Source organism: Erythrolamprus reginae, chromosome 1 (assembly GCF_031021105.1).
Source record: "Erythrolamprus reginae isolate rEryReg1 chromosome 1, rEryReg1.hap1, whole genome shotgun sequence".
NCBI classification, from domain to species: Eukaryota; Metazoa; Chordata; class Lepidosauria; order Squamata; family Dipsadidae; genus Erythrolamprus; species Erythrolamprus reginae.
Window position 1 is genome coordinate 175,328,977 of NC_091950.1, and position 14,863 is coordinate 175,343,839.

At 36.7% G+C, this 14,863-nt stretch overlaps 2 protein-coding genes across 9 annotated transcripts in view; one reads left to right on the forward strand and one right to left on the reverse strand.

Annotated features, from left to right (window-relative positions):
* ORC4 (origin recognition complex subunit 4) overlaps positions 1-6,160 on the reverse strand; it is a 45,778-nt gene extending 39,618 nt beyond the window's left edge. The window contains exons 1-2 of one of the 5 annotated variants that reach the window (XM_070731502.1): positions 5,038-5,257; positions 2,311-2,345 (exon numbers count right to left, since the gene is read on the reverse strand). The gene's annotated coding sequence lies outside the window, so the exon portion shown is untranslated. Of the gene's footprint in view, positions 1-2,310; positions 2,346-4,556; positions 5,282-5,917 lie in introns of those variants that run through there. The other 4 variants (XM_070731505.1, XM_070731501.1, XM_070731503.1 and 1 more) reach the window with 4 other exon arrangements.
* MBD5 (methyl-CpG binding domain protein 5) overlaps positions 5,423-14,863 on the forward strand; it is a 177,398-nt gene continuing 167,957 nt past the window's right edge. For 2 of the 4 annotated variants that reach the window (XM_070731498.1, XM_070731497.1), the window contains exons 1-2: positions 5,446-5,983; positions 7,760-7,863. The gene's annotated coding sequence lies outside the window, so the exon portion shown is untranslated. Of the gene's footprint in view, positions 5,984-7,759; positions 7,864-14,863 lie in introns of all 4 variants that reach the window. The other 2 variants (XM_070731496.1, XM_070731499.1) reach the window with 1 other exon arrangement.

The window sequence follows — 14,863 nt, forward strand, 5'->3', positions numbered from 1 at the left end:
ACGGATTGGACAGCAAGCAACCCACGTGACTGCTGGACCTGCTCTCTCAGTACGGAGAATGTCCATATCATAATTATCCAACAATGAAGAGTCTACAGTGCTTTGGACCATGGAGATGTATTTGGCTTTACACTTGGAACAAAACTTTTGCTCCAGCTACACATTTGTTTTTGCCACTTTTGTTAAAACATTGGACATGGCTAGATTGACTTTCAACAGCTCATGTTTAGCTATTTGATGTTGTTTGTCAAATGGGTTGCAGCATAACTTTTGATTCATGTTGTACTTCTTCAGTTACATGGTTTTGTGATGCAAGCAGATTTGGTCATTGTCTGTGAGTTCAACCTCCAATCGCCGAGTAATGAGTATTTTTTGTTCATCAAACGTTCTATCACATAATGCAGCCCAATTTCATTAAAATAAAATGAACCATGGTGGCAAGTTGACAACAATTATTCTGCAAAAAAGCATTTGAGTAGAGTAGGATTGCCAGTTGATTCATCTACATCCATTTAACATATTATGGAAATTCATAATATAAAATGAATTACTGCAAAATCTGAAACAAAGAAGTTATATAAGGTGCTATTATGACAGAAATATGACAACTACACCTGTACAGTTGAGAATTCTACAGCCGCAACATGCTAACATGTGGTATCACTGAAGGACTTACAGCACTTCTAACTGTAGTCATTAGTGAAGAAGCATCTTTAGTAGACTAATAGATTCATATAGCATGCAAGAAATTACACACTTTAAACTTCAGCATACATAAAATGACAATGGAACAATATAAAAGAATACCTGTGATGTACATTATGAATCCCAGCGACCGGTTAGGTCCCACAGAGTTGGCCTTCTCTGGGTCCCGCCGACGAAACAATGTCGTCTGGCAGGACTCAGGGAAGAGACTTCTCTGTGGCGGTCCCGACCCTCTGGAATCAACTCCCCCCGGAGATTAGGATTGCCCCCACCCTCCTTGCCTTTCGCAAACTCCTTAAAACACATCTCTGTCGTCAAGCATGGGGAAATTGATTCCCCTGGACCGTTCCATTTTATGCATGGTTTGTATGAGATGTATGGGTTTTAAATTCTTTTAACTATTGGATTTGTACTGTTTTTATTGTTGTGAGTCACCCCGAGTCTTCGGAAAGGGGCGGCATACAAATCTAATAAATAATAATAATAATAATAATAATAATAATAACAACAGCAACAACATTGCCATAGTAAGGTCCTCAATTTTGTCCCTATTTTTACGGTTTTATTAAAAACCAATCCTACTTTTTTAGGGGATTTGGAACATGCTCTTTCTAAATAGAATGAGTTAACAGGGGTTCCAAGTTAGTCTTTTTTTGTCAGAACAGCTGAAAATATTCTATTTTTGGTGTTTTTACAAAAAACGTCTTTACACTGAATTTGTAAACTACTGGAAAGCAGTAGGAGAATCACATTTTATATTCGAAAACCTAATGTTGCCAAGTTATTATGCACAAAGTTTCACATTTCTCATATCTTTCCTTAGCGATATAAAAAGCAAAACTTTTTTAAAAAATAATTATTGATATATAAACTTTAAAAACAAAATACAAAATAAAAAAGCCACAAAAAGGAAAAAAACACAAAAAAACAGAGGGGGGAAAATTGTAAAAAAATAACAAAACCACCTACACAACAAATATATATTAACATCTATTAAACCTATTATAGTACACATATCAACTTCTATGCTTTGAGATTTCCTTTTGTTATTGTCTTAGTTATTCATCTTGCATCAATTGGAAATTTAATTCTAACATCCACATATATATTACACTGAATTTGAAAACTATTGGAAAGAGTAGGAGAATGACATTTTATATTGGAAAACCTTGTGTTACTAAGTTGTTACGCACAAAGTTTTGTGTTTCTCATACTTTTCCTTCTAAAGACATAAAAAGCCAAACTTTAACCTTTTTTCGACTCACAATATTTTCAGCCAACTTTGCTCTAAACAGATGGAGATCGTTCACGAGAAAGGTTTTGTTGTTGTTTTGTTTAATGGAGCACAAAACATTGTACAAGATGGCTAGGTTTTGTTTCTCCAGAAAATATTGTGGATATTATGTCTCAAAATTGCTAAAACTTCAGGATACTGTAGAAGGCTGCAGTTTGGGGTCACACAGAATGTGATCCCAGAACACTGCAACCATCACAAACACGTGCTGTTGCAAAATGACCAATGTACAATCACATGATTCACAATGGTTGAAAATGCAACAATGGGTCATAAGACACTTTGTACAATGGTCATAAATTAAAGATTACCTGTAACATAAAAGTCAAAACAATGACTTAAATAGCTGTAAGGAAAAGAAAACCTTGGAAAAACACACATGTAGAAAATACAGTACCAAGCGAAGAAAAAAAGCTGGGTTGGGGAACTAACCAATCTTACATATTGGACTCAACTAGCATAAAGGCCCAATGCCTGAAGGCCAAATCAAGTCTTCAACGTGCAATAGAAAGCTAACATCTGAATCGTGTTGGTAAGTGACATGACAGTTACTCACAGGATAACATAAAAGGCTACTCAGGAGTGCCCAAGCAGCTGATATTTACTGTCAAATGCATGTATCTACTAGAAAATGCTTAAGTAATCACAATTCTTAACAGCAATATGTTTTCACTATTACCAAGGAAGACTTTATTCTATACTAACAATCCTTCATGTAATATGTATACATTTTTTTTACTACCGCAGTTGCATTATCTTTACACACCTGCTAAAAATACTAGGTGTCTGAGACTTGCAATGTAGAGTTCATTTTCAAAAATAACATAGACAGAACTTTGGATCACTTTTAGTGTCAGCAATCACCAATCCTATTTGTATCATATAAAGGGAGCATATTCATATATCAAATTTTGGAAAGAAATGTCCAGATACCCCTTTGAGTTAACTATTGTAGTTTCAATAAGTTTAACAATCAGTGAAATAGTATGAAAGAAATAACCTTTTAGATTATTTACATTTTTAGTAAACATTTCTGCTCCATTTTCTCTCCCACAAGCTTTGTGAACAAAAGGGATTAAAAAAACTTTACAGCAAAATTGCAGAGGTATGTAGAATTTTCATTTCACAATTTGATAAATGAATATGCTCTCCTGGTATGATACAAAAACAGGATGGGGGAATTGCTGACACTATAAATGATCCAAATAATAATTTTCAATGAAATTGATAGCTGGATAAATTTGTTTAATAATTAATAAAATAACAAGAACAGAGTTGGAAGGGGGAGGTCTTCTAGTCCAAACCCCTGCTTGGGCAGGAGGAGACCCTACACTACTTCAGACAAATGGTTATCCAACATCTTCTTAAAAACTTCCAGTGTTGGAGCATTCACAACTTCTGGAGGCAAGCCGTTCCACTGATTAATTGTTCTAACTGTCAGGAAAATTCTCTTTAGTTGTAAGTTGCTTCTCTCCTTGTTTAGTTTCCATCCATTGCTTCTTGTTCTACCCTCAGGTGCTTTGGAGAATAGGTTGACTCCTTTGTGGCAACCCCTGAAATATTGGAACATTGCTATCATGTCTCGCCTAGTTCTTCTTTTCATTAAACTAGCCATGCCCAGTTCCTGCAACCGTTCTTCATATGTTTTAGCCTCCAATCCCCTATCATCTTTGTTGCTCTTCTCTGCACTCTTTCCAGAGTCTCAACATCCCCTTTACATGGTGGTGACCAAAACTGAATGTAGTATTCCAAGTGTGGCCTTACCAAAGCATTATACAGTAGTCCCTCACCTATCGCTGGTGTTACGTTCCAGACCTGGCCGCGATAGGTGAAATCCGCGATGGGGAATTTATCGACTGATAGTACTTATTTAAGTATTTATATTGTAATTGTTTGGTAAGTTTTCATTGTTTTAAGTGTTTATAAACCCTTCCCACACAGTATTTATTTTAGATACAGTATTTAAATTCAGTATTTACAATTTTAGATTTATTTTATTTTTAAAAAACCTGCGGATCGAGTTCGGCGGGCTGTTTAAATCTGCTGATCGACTTCCTCAGAAACCTGCGATGAAGTGAAGCCGCGGTAGGTGAAGCGCGGTATAGCGAGGGACTACTGTATACTGGTATTAACAGTTCACTGATCTTGATTCTATCCCTCTGTTAATGCAGCCTAGAACTGTGCTGGCTTTTTTGGCAGCTGCTGCACACTGCTGGCTCCTATTTAAATGATTGTCCACTAGGACTCAAAGATCCCACTCAGTTACCACTTAATTAATTAACCGTTTAATAAATAGTTATCAACTATTTACTAAACACATTTATCTAGCCACCCATTTCATTGAAGATTAATTTTTCCACCTCCCACAGAAGTACAGTCACAACTTGTATCTATTTTAAACTCTAAAAATAACAGCAGGGACCCCGTGATGGCTGAATAGTTTGTTAGCGTTCAGTGAAATCGGTTCGCAAGACTTAGCATCATAAAATCGACCGGGTTCTTCCACCTATCTAAGAGGGAGCATCAAGTGTATCGCTTATAAAAAAAAACAATCTACCAGAGGGGGATTCAAACTTCAGGAGCAGGAAACTTGAGTAAATCGCTTGGCTGTCCTTTTCGAAAAATAACCTGCTATTCTTCCCCTCAGGACGTGGGATGTCCAATCATCTCAACCTGGGCTTTTTTTGAAAACCTACATTCGGAATGATCGTAGCTTGAGGAAGCGACTCCTCGGATTCAAATTTACAGCGCCGTTTCCTCACAAGCAACTCCCCAAGGAGGGAAAATAAACAACAACCGGTCTGCTCGTTTCCTTCAGGCGCTCAAAAGCTCGGAGCCGCCAGCAGAACTTTGCCATTCTTAGAAATGCCATTCTTAGAAATGCCATTCATAAAACGAGGACTAGGCGCGATTCTGGACTTTTCAGGCACTGTTCCATTCAGTTTTCCTCCTCCTCCCCCCCCCCGCGAGTCCTCCCCCCCTTTTCTGAGCCCAACCGCAGACGCTCTCCCCGGCGCGAGCCTTTCCACCGCCTTTACCTCAGCGCGAACCGCTCAAACCTCCCAGCAAACACCACGCAGGCGCTACCCGTGCGCTTTCACCCGCGAGTGCGCACGCGCGTCACGGCCATTCTACACCCTGACTGCATAACAAGCCTGTCTGTCCGTCGCGGGCCTTTTCAAGGCTCTCTTACTTCTCGCGTCCACACACACACGCACACACACAGACACACATACAGACAAAAACATAGACTTCCGCTCGACGCGCCGATTTTTTCCCCCCGCCCACCACTTCCGCCCCCTTCCCCTTCCTTCCATCTTTGCGGAATCTTTTTCCGGGTTCGCTTTTTAAGGCGCGGGGCCTTGTGGGAGGAAACTTTTCCCTCCCCCTCCTTTAACCCAAGCGAGCTCCCACGGGGCGCATGCGCACTGACAGCCTCCCATCTTTCTCCCAGCCAGAGAGAGCCAGAGCTTCAGCAGCAGCAGCTGATGATGAAGAAGAGAGGGAAGGGGGAGAGACTGGGGGGACCTTTTATTTATATTGTTAAAGGGACAGAGCACTAATTCCACCTTGAATTGGTTTGCGGTGTGTGGTGGGGGGGAGCTTAGCTCCGAGAAGGTTTGAGTTTCTCCCCCACCCCCAGCCTTGCTAGAGGATCCCAGAGAGACCCTAGTGAGAAGGGAGAGTTTCTTCCCCCGCTTTGGCCGTCAGACGAGGGGAGAAAAGAGACCTAAAAGCCTCTTAGCAACACAGCTCCCGTCTCCTCCACTACTGTTGCTGCTGCTACTGCTGCTGCTGTTTGGCCCTGGCTGAAGACACCTCAACACACACACACACGAGAGCAGCAGCCACCAATTCACCAGCTCCCCCCACCCACCCTCGATCCCCCTGCTCTCTCCCCTCCTCCCCCTTTATTACCCTTTGTGTGTGTGTCTCTTTCTCCACTGCTCCAGGAGAGGAAATAAAAAGTGGGGTGCAGCCAAGGTAAGCTGGTCTCTCTATATGCAAAAAGGGAGGTGAGGCAAGCTTGTGCCTTCTCCGACCCCACAATTTCACTCTCGGGGCGAAGCGATTCTGGAGAAGTGGGAGGGTGTTTGTTTTCTTGATATTCTCTATCTCTCCCTCCCTAGCTCCCTTCTTCCTTCTCTCGTTTTCTTTTCTGTTTCTACTTTTGAGCACAGGAAGCAAAGCGGTTCGTGTGTTGCTGGGGACGGGGGTGGGGGGGTGGGAAGTAGTCCCTTGATTTCTGTTTTATTTTTAGCAAGTACAGATTGAAAGGTGTTTATTTGTATTAATATAGAAGGTAGAGAGGCGTGTGTTGCTGTCGTCGTTATTATTATTATTATTATTATTATTATTATTATTATTATTATTATTATTATTATTATTATTATGCTCCTGGTTGTTGTGTGCAGTGAAGCCTTTCATGACTGGTTTGTTTTTTGGTTGGTTGTTGTTTTTTTCCTGCCCTTGCATATTTATGGCTTCCAATGAAACCCAAGCTGCCATAGATTGGTGGCTTTTTTATTACTGTTATTTGCTTTGTGGGTGATGTTTGGATGCAGGGAGATAGAAAAGTCCTTCCGATAGCTATTCCACTGGTTTGGGGGCGGGGGTTTGGGGGGGAGGTTGTAGAAAGATTTATGAGCATTTACTGTTGGTGGTCTTGAGAAGTTGGATTCAGGCTATGTAATAGCAAATGGATTAAAATCTGTTACCTGGATAATTTTGCTTTGAGGTGGTACTGAAATACTGTATTGTGCTATGCATTTTGCAACAATATCAGGGTACATTAATTCTTGAACCTCTTTCTTCCACAGTTACATTGATTAAGTGGTGACACTTTTGAAACCCAGATCCTTTTTTATGGTTACATATAAGCAAATAACATTACATCTATTTATTATTGTTTATTTTGTGGGTTAATGTATCAATAATTAAGGGCTTACTATAGAATTTATTCTCAATATTATGTACATTAGTGTTCTGCTAAGAATTCATTTGTTTGATTTGGGTAGTTGAAACTCAAAGATGCTTATCTAAAGGAACTGCTACCTATACAGGAGTTAAAATTCCTACCTCAATCCTACGGTCTACTTAATTGTATATATATATCTCATTAATTTGAAGGAATATGTTTGACTGTTTTATATTAAATTGATTCCATTGCAAAGTTTGGACTTAATTTGAAGTTGGAGAAGTAGAAAACTTTAAATATATCCAATTCCAAATCTTGTTCCTATGGTTTGGTTACTTCTGTTTGAAGTTGCTGGGATATTTTTAATGATAATAATGTGTGGTTGATTTATTAAAGCCTCCAAGGTATATTTGAACTGTGATATGTGCACAGATGGCCCATATATCTCACTAGTGACTAGGCCTTGGTTAGGGAATCTAACCAACTAATCTGCAACTTGATGTATGCTGCTCCCTTGCTTATCATTTGATTTTTTTAAAAATCCTCAATTCTTCCTAGAGCAATGCTCTATGATAACATGCATATATTGATAAAAGTGTATTTCCTAACTTAATTGTCTATATTGACAAATGTTTTTTAACAAGTCAGGTGTTTGGTGAAAAACCTAACTTGGAACTCAGTTGGGCATACATTGTAAAAATGTTGAGCTTTAGTTTTGAAGAATTGTTTATGTTCAACTCTTAGAATGTAGTAACAAGTAACTTGCTCTATGAAAAAAAGTGTAACACTTTATAGTTTGAATTCAGTAATATAAGTTATACACTTAATTTTTTTGCTTTTAGGTAAAAGTTCTGGGATAACATTTTTAAAAAAACAACGTTTGTGATAATTCCATTTTCTTGAGGATGTATAAAAGTCTCAGTATAGATCATAAGAGCAACTTCAGGTAATACTCTGTCAAGTTCTAATTGTGTTCAAATAGGTTACATGCATTCATATACATGAAATTATTTTCATTTAACTGCATAGTTAACATTTAATATAGCTTATGAATATTAAAGTAATGCTAATAACTATTCAGTTAAGCATTACATTCTATAGATTCATATTAATTTGCAGTATATCCATATTTTGTTAGCAAATAACTAGTCTTTAACAACTTTATTTGAAGTAAAACTATATTTACATAAATATGAATGGATTTATATTCAATATTAGTATTTTAGACTAAGTATTAGGTTGGTTTTTATAATGGTATAAATAAATAAACCTCACTGACTGAATTTGACTTAAAATTACTATGCATAGGATGTGGCTGCAAAATAAATATATATATAAATCCTGTTTAAGTTTTGATTGTGAACTGTTAACTAGATTTTTTCATTCAAAACAATATATTTAACCATGGATAGGCCTTTATTTTAGAGGGCTATTATTTTTAACAAAGTAGACCTTTGTAAATTCTGAAGTTAGGTTGTATGCTTTCTTGGGAGGTACAAAATGTACAAGGATTAATATTTTGAAAGGTGATTCTTGGTATTTGCAGAATATTTTAAATTTGAAAAGAATTGATCTAGGAAGCCTGATTTGAGCATAAAGCGTAGTTTTCAGTTGAAAATAGCTGTCATGATCTTATTGGAAATATTCCAGTGCTGTTTTGACCATTCAGGAAGTGTTTTGAGTTTGAAACAAGAGGGTCAAAAGGCTTCTGAAAAAAAGACACAACACCCCATTTTTAATTACTTGAATCCATATCTTATAATTATTGAATATAAAAGTACAGTACACTGTAGTTTGAAACTGCTGTAGAACTTTTTTTCAGAAAAATATTCCCAGATTCAATCCCTGGCACTTCGATGTAGACCTGAATAAAGTCCGTTTTGGAAAAATGTCTACTTTGTTATGAAGCTTTTGAAAGTACACAAAAATGGAACTTAAAAACAATCTCAAACCATGGAAGCTCTGTTGGTGATTTTGGGCCATTCTCAAACCAATCTACCTGAAAGACTGTCGTGAGAGAAAAAACAGAAAAAGAGATTGCTCTGTATGCCTCCTTGAGTTTCAGAAAGAAAGATTACATATAAATCTAACAAGTAAATAGGTAATCATCACACATATAGCTGTCTCTTTTGTGTGAGTAACAATTTCTGAACTATGCAGTCCAAATTAGTTTAACATGACTGAAATTCTACAGGTCTCCTTCATTAAATGTTTTCTTACTTACAAGGTTTCCAGCAGAGGGAAAGCTGGCATCTATACAACCAAAACATGTCTCTGAAAGATGGGCAAATTCTATGTTTTGTATATTTCATTAGGAGTAAGATCCATTCAAACTAGTGGGATTTAATATGGATGATGTGTGATGGTTCAGATTACACAGGCATCTTAGTTTCTGTTTTCTGTGTCAGCATAAAGAAGTTATTTTCCAAATTACAAGCAGGTTCACACTAAACTAGCAGTATATTTTTCTATAGTGCCAGTGTTTATACTGTTGTATTACTTGTGCTAGTACTGTAGTTCACACCTGACATCCCTGTTCAGTTTCAGCCAACGTAGAGAGCAGGATATTTGTTTATTGAATATCATTTTTTGCTGTGAATCAGCTGTTTGGGGGACAAACCTTGAGAAAGGAATTATCCAAACAGATTCTCAACTTCCACTTACTTGTAAATTTTAAGAGGGTGTGGGTATATGTGCGTTGGCAGCCTTAAAATTTATTGTTTTGGTAGAATGTTTAATTATTCACATAGATTGCTATGTGAACTTCAGTAACCTTCTAAAATCTACCATATAGCTAAGTCATAGAAAATGAATAGTGGCCATTACAAGTGGGATTATGTCTAATGATTTTATTATGTTTCAATAACATCAGCATTTCTGACACTTATTGTTTTGGGATGGTACTAGGAATAATTATGTTATTGATAAATGAACGGTAATGCTGGCAATGCTAAATAATCGAGTTACAAAATTACTAAGAGCACTTGGTATGTTCCATTCCAGTCATTCTGGTGAGCCTCTGACAGTTGAAGCTGACTTGCTCCTTTTAAGAAAAGCTAAGGAAAATGCTCCATTACACCCACCAAAGAGGCCTGACGAGAGAGCTCTATCCAAGGCCATAGTATACCTCCCCAAGTCATATATCTGTCAGTACTCTAGTGTAATGTTGAATTACTAAATCTGTGCAAGGGATTTCTTGGAAAAAAAAAAAGAAAGATAGGAAGACCTGAGCTAGGCTATTTTTAGCAGCAAGTCACTGCATCCAATTTATGGATTTATGGATGATAGAAAAAACTTTGTTTAAATTTTTTGTTCTAGTATGTTAATCAATGAATGCACTAACTCCTGTTTTTACTTTTGTGTTAATTTTTCAATTCTGTTTTCTGTATATTATTCCTTGTTTAAAATTAGTTTTTTTAAAGTATTCTGAATAAAAAGAATTGGACTAGAAGACCATTGATTGATTGATTGATTGATTGATTGATTGATTGAATGAATGAATGAATGAATGATTGAATGAATGAACAAATGTCAAAGCATTTGAGTATATTTCATGTTTCTCTGGAAATCAATGAGGAGGTTCTCATTGAAATAGTCTGACCTATCTTTCCTAACCTTGGAAACAAATGCAAACATATTTTGCATATTTTACATACATACAGAGAGAGAGAGAGAGGGAGGGGGGGAGGAAAGATATTTCCCACCTGAACTGATCACACATTAATACTGTATTTTATTCCACCCATACTTTTTTCAATAACAGCCAACAATATTTGCCATAGTAGTTTCATGCCTTAATTTCTTCATGCCTTCTGTAGGTTCTTACTGACATTAATAGTTCAGATATATAAAGGGAATTTTACCTCTACTGCCTTCAGCAATGGGTCTTAGTTAGGTTCTCTTTGCTATTAAAAAAAAAGACTTTGTGATCAAGTGCCTTTAATACTGCAGGTTGGTGGGAGCTTCTTTCAACCAATTCAGACATGGATATTGCCATTTTAGATTTCATGCCAAACTTACAAACTTTATTCTTTTGGAATAAAATATATTCTGACTTTTCTGTGAATTGTAACAAAAGGACAGGTCTAGTGAGTGGATGTGTTTCATGTTTTGGTATTACATTATTTATCTGTGTGGCATACTTGGCATGCATTTTCTTCAGTCCTACTTTGTTAATAAACTCAATATGGTCGAATCCAAGAAGTGTTTGAATTCCTATATCTATTCAGGTTTTAGTGTTGGTTCAAGAATTCTTTAAAAAGCTTCATTGATGGAGTTTGGCTATGGGAATATTTACTTCATAGAATATCTGAAGTGAACTAATCCTGAGGATATGATATATATAGCAGAAGTTATGGCAAATCCTGGGTATGGGATGAAAAGAGGAAACAGCCTAGAATGCCTATGTAGGCACAGGTGAACTAAAACTTCATTTGAGTGCCATTGACTGTTATGTGACATTAACCAGGTGCTGATTATTAATTGATAGAATTCCTAAGCATAGGCTTTTAGCAAAAAATTGACTTAATTAAAGTTTCACATTTGGACCTTATCTTATGCTCCTGACAGGAAATGGTTCAGCATAGAAAAAGTTGTCTTATTCTGCTCTTAAATTAATTAAATCATTTGATTATAACAAAAATTATCTTTTCCCAAGATACTGGTAGAATGATGCAAAGAAGCTCAAGTCTGTAGTCTTGAATATTTTCTAAAACTTTTATCCAACATTCTATGATACAAGAGCAAAAAGGTCTAACCAGACCTGTTGAATTTTGTTCTGAAGGGTTTTGTTTTTACTTTTTCTTATTAAATAGCTCTAACCCTTTGCTATTATGATATTTAAAAATTAAGCTCAGCGGCATATGTCTATTCAATTTACATTGGAAATCAGTTTTGTATCTGGTCCTAGGCTTCCTAAAAATTCACGGACCAAGATTAATTAGAGGAAAGCGTTGTTGCTAAGGACTTATGAATGTATTGCTTATAGGCACAGGTTATTTATTTATTCATTTATTTCTATCCCCCATTATTATTTTTGATAAATAATTCAAGGCAGCAGACATATCCAACACACTTTCCTTCTCTTCTCTTCCTCACAACAACCATATGAGGTTGGGTGGAGAGAGGGACCAGTGCAGAGTCACCTAATCTCACATTTTCTAGGCTAGTCTTTAAGCATTAGACTATACCAGACTGGCTACACATAGAGAGATGATTACAATGAAATAGACCCATTGTGATAAAAAATAATTGTGTAAAATTTCATCTGTAAAATGTTCATATACATGTACAAATACAGACAGACAGACATTTTTAACCTTCTTTCTTTGCTTAGGTCCCATAATTTTTCTTTGCCTTATTTTATAACTTTTTAAAAAAAGATAAATGAGAAAATTTCAAAGTCAGTAATAGAAGTTTAACTATATATAGACAGTTTGCTCTAGTGGTTAAGAGCAAAGCAAAGAGAAATAGCATAATCAGGGTAATACAGAAAAATCCCTATTTTGAGAGAAAATAGGAGATAAGCAAGAATAACCAAGTAACAATATAAAACTGCTGTTACTGCTGCATATTGACCTATCAGCTTACTGTTTCTGGGTTAAAATTAGAGATTGCAATTAGAGTCTGAGCAATACTACCTCTACAAGAAAAAGATATTGGCAAACAGAGTGAAACTAAAGTTTTGCTGAAATACAGAAAAAGGATTGAAAGCGCTCAACAAATATGCAACAGAATTGCTCAAAAAATGGGCTTAGTGGAATTGAATTTACTGGAAGAAGAATAAAACTAATTGGCTGAAATAACGGATTTAAGTAAATAAAATTTTGAGGTCCAATTTTCTGTTTCCAAAAATTGGCATCCAGATAGCACTGAAAACATAGGAAGTGAAAACAATTGGCAGTACATTTATCTTTTTTCATCTGAGTTTGCTGAGTTGAATTTATAGCCATTGTGTTCTTAAGTAATAGTGGTTAGCAGAACTTTTTTCGCCAAATTTGTATGGTTCTTACCTTTACATCATCCAAATCTGGACAGCCTGCTTCTACCCAATTACCTTTACTCTTATAAACATGAATAACTGGCAGTGGCAATGTTATTAGCATTCATCAGGTTATTCTGGATAGTACAGAATTATTATAACTATTAGACTGAGATATGTAGGACAGCATTTTGAGAAATTAATAACAAAATGTCGTAGTAATGTATTAATCAGTATTCAATTGGGGGAACAATATATGTGTATTTGTTGGCTTTTTTGATTCACCTTTTTCTTCTTTTAATGTCTTGATTATTTTTTGTTATTTTTTGTCCTTTCTTGGATTTTTTGGGGGAGTTTTGTATTTAAACCTTGTCTTGAATAAAATAAAATAAAATCAAAATAGATGAAAGAGAACTTAAAATAAACAAATACTCAACCAAGACATACCGTATATTTCAGACTATAAGACACACCAGTGTATAAGACGTACCAACTTTTTGCCATCACCTAGCCCCATTTTTTTGCAAAAACTGGAGCTTTTTGCCTTCCCCCCAGCCTCCAGGAGCACTCTGCAGACCTCCCAAGCCCTCTGTGCACCCCACTTTTATGAACAATGGGCTGTTTTCTGCCTGTTTTTTTTTGTTTGTTTTTTGCAAAAATGGCATTTTTGCCCTTTCCCCAGCCCCTAGGAGCACTTTGCAGACCTCCCAAACCTTCTGCACACCCGTTTTCATGTGGGTCGGGGCTTTGGGAGGCCAAAAATAACTCTATTCAGTGTATAAGATACACCAACATCTCCACCCTCTTTCAGGAGGAAAAAAAGTATCTTATCCACCCAAAAATATGGTATATACTAGTGATGGTGAACTTTTTTGGTTCGCATGCCAAAAGGGTGGTGGTGGTGGTGGTGCTAGAATGCATGCACATGCCCTCATCCCTTTCCTTCTCCCCATTCATGCAAACACACACCCTGCACTACCCCCCACGCATGCGCACAGGCATTTCTGATACCTGGTAGACAGTGGTGGGTTGATACTGGTGTGATCCAGAGAGTCTCACAGGTATGAACCCACTGATTTTTTGCACAAAGGTTTTGGCATCTCCATATGTGAATAAGCCTTCCCGCTGATCTTTATTCTTCATCAGAAGCACAGCTGAGGGCTTCTTCCACACGGAGCCACTGGGGGGGGAAAAATCACTGAAAATAAGCGGGTTGACTCCACTGCAGCTCTCCACCACTGAAAAAAATGCCCAAATTGGCAAACAGGAAGTGAGTTTATCCCAAATTCCGGTTTGTCCATTGGGGGATTTTTTTTGCCTCCGGGAAGCATCAGGAAGACGAAACACCCTTTAAAAAGGCTGAAAATCAGCTGGCCAGCAAGTACATGCATGCTGGAGGTGAATCGTAGAAAGGTTTCACATGCCCTCTCATATGGCTCTGCGTGCCACCTGTGGCAAGCATGCCATAAGTTCGCCATCACAGGTATATACTTTCTCTTTCACTATTGAAAGGATTAATGGAAGATGTATATATTTTCAAAAATGTTTCATACTGCTTATGAGCACTAGCATTATTGCATTTTAAAACTGTTTCTTCCTAAATTATTTTTAATGATAGCTTGTTATAATTTTAAATGGTCTGCTTCTACATTTTATCTGAGAATGCCAAAGTCTCATCAGAGGACAAGGGAAAAAAATCTTTACCTAAAATTTCTGAGCATTTCATAAATGACCGAGGTGGACAGTACATAATATAAATGTAAATAAATGAATGATCTGTGATGAAATTTATACAGTGATCAATCTTCTTGAACAACGTAAACTTTAAACATGTTTAAACATTTTTTTCTTCTTGTCAATTGTCCAATACCCTGATTCTTTTAACAGTTTTTTTCCTATAGTTTTTTTCCAGTTGTACAGCATCCTTTCTAGAATGGTGCAAATAGTATTATCTTTAATGTTGCAT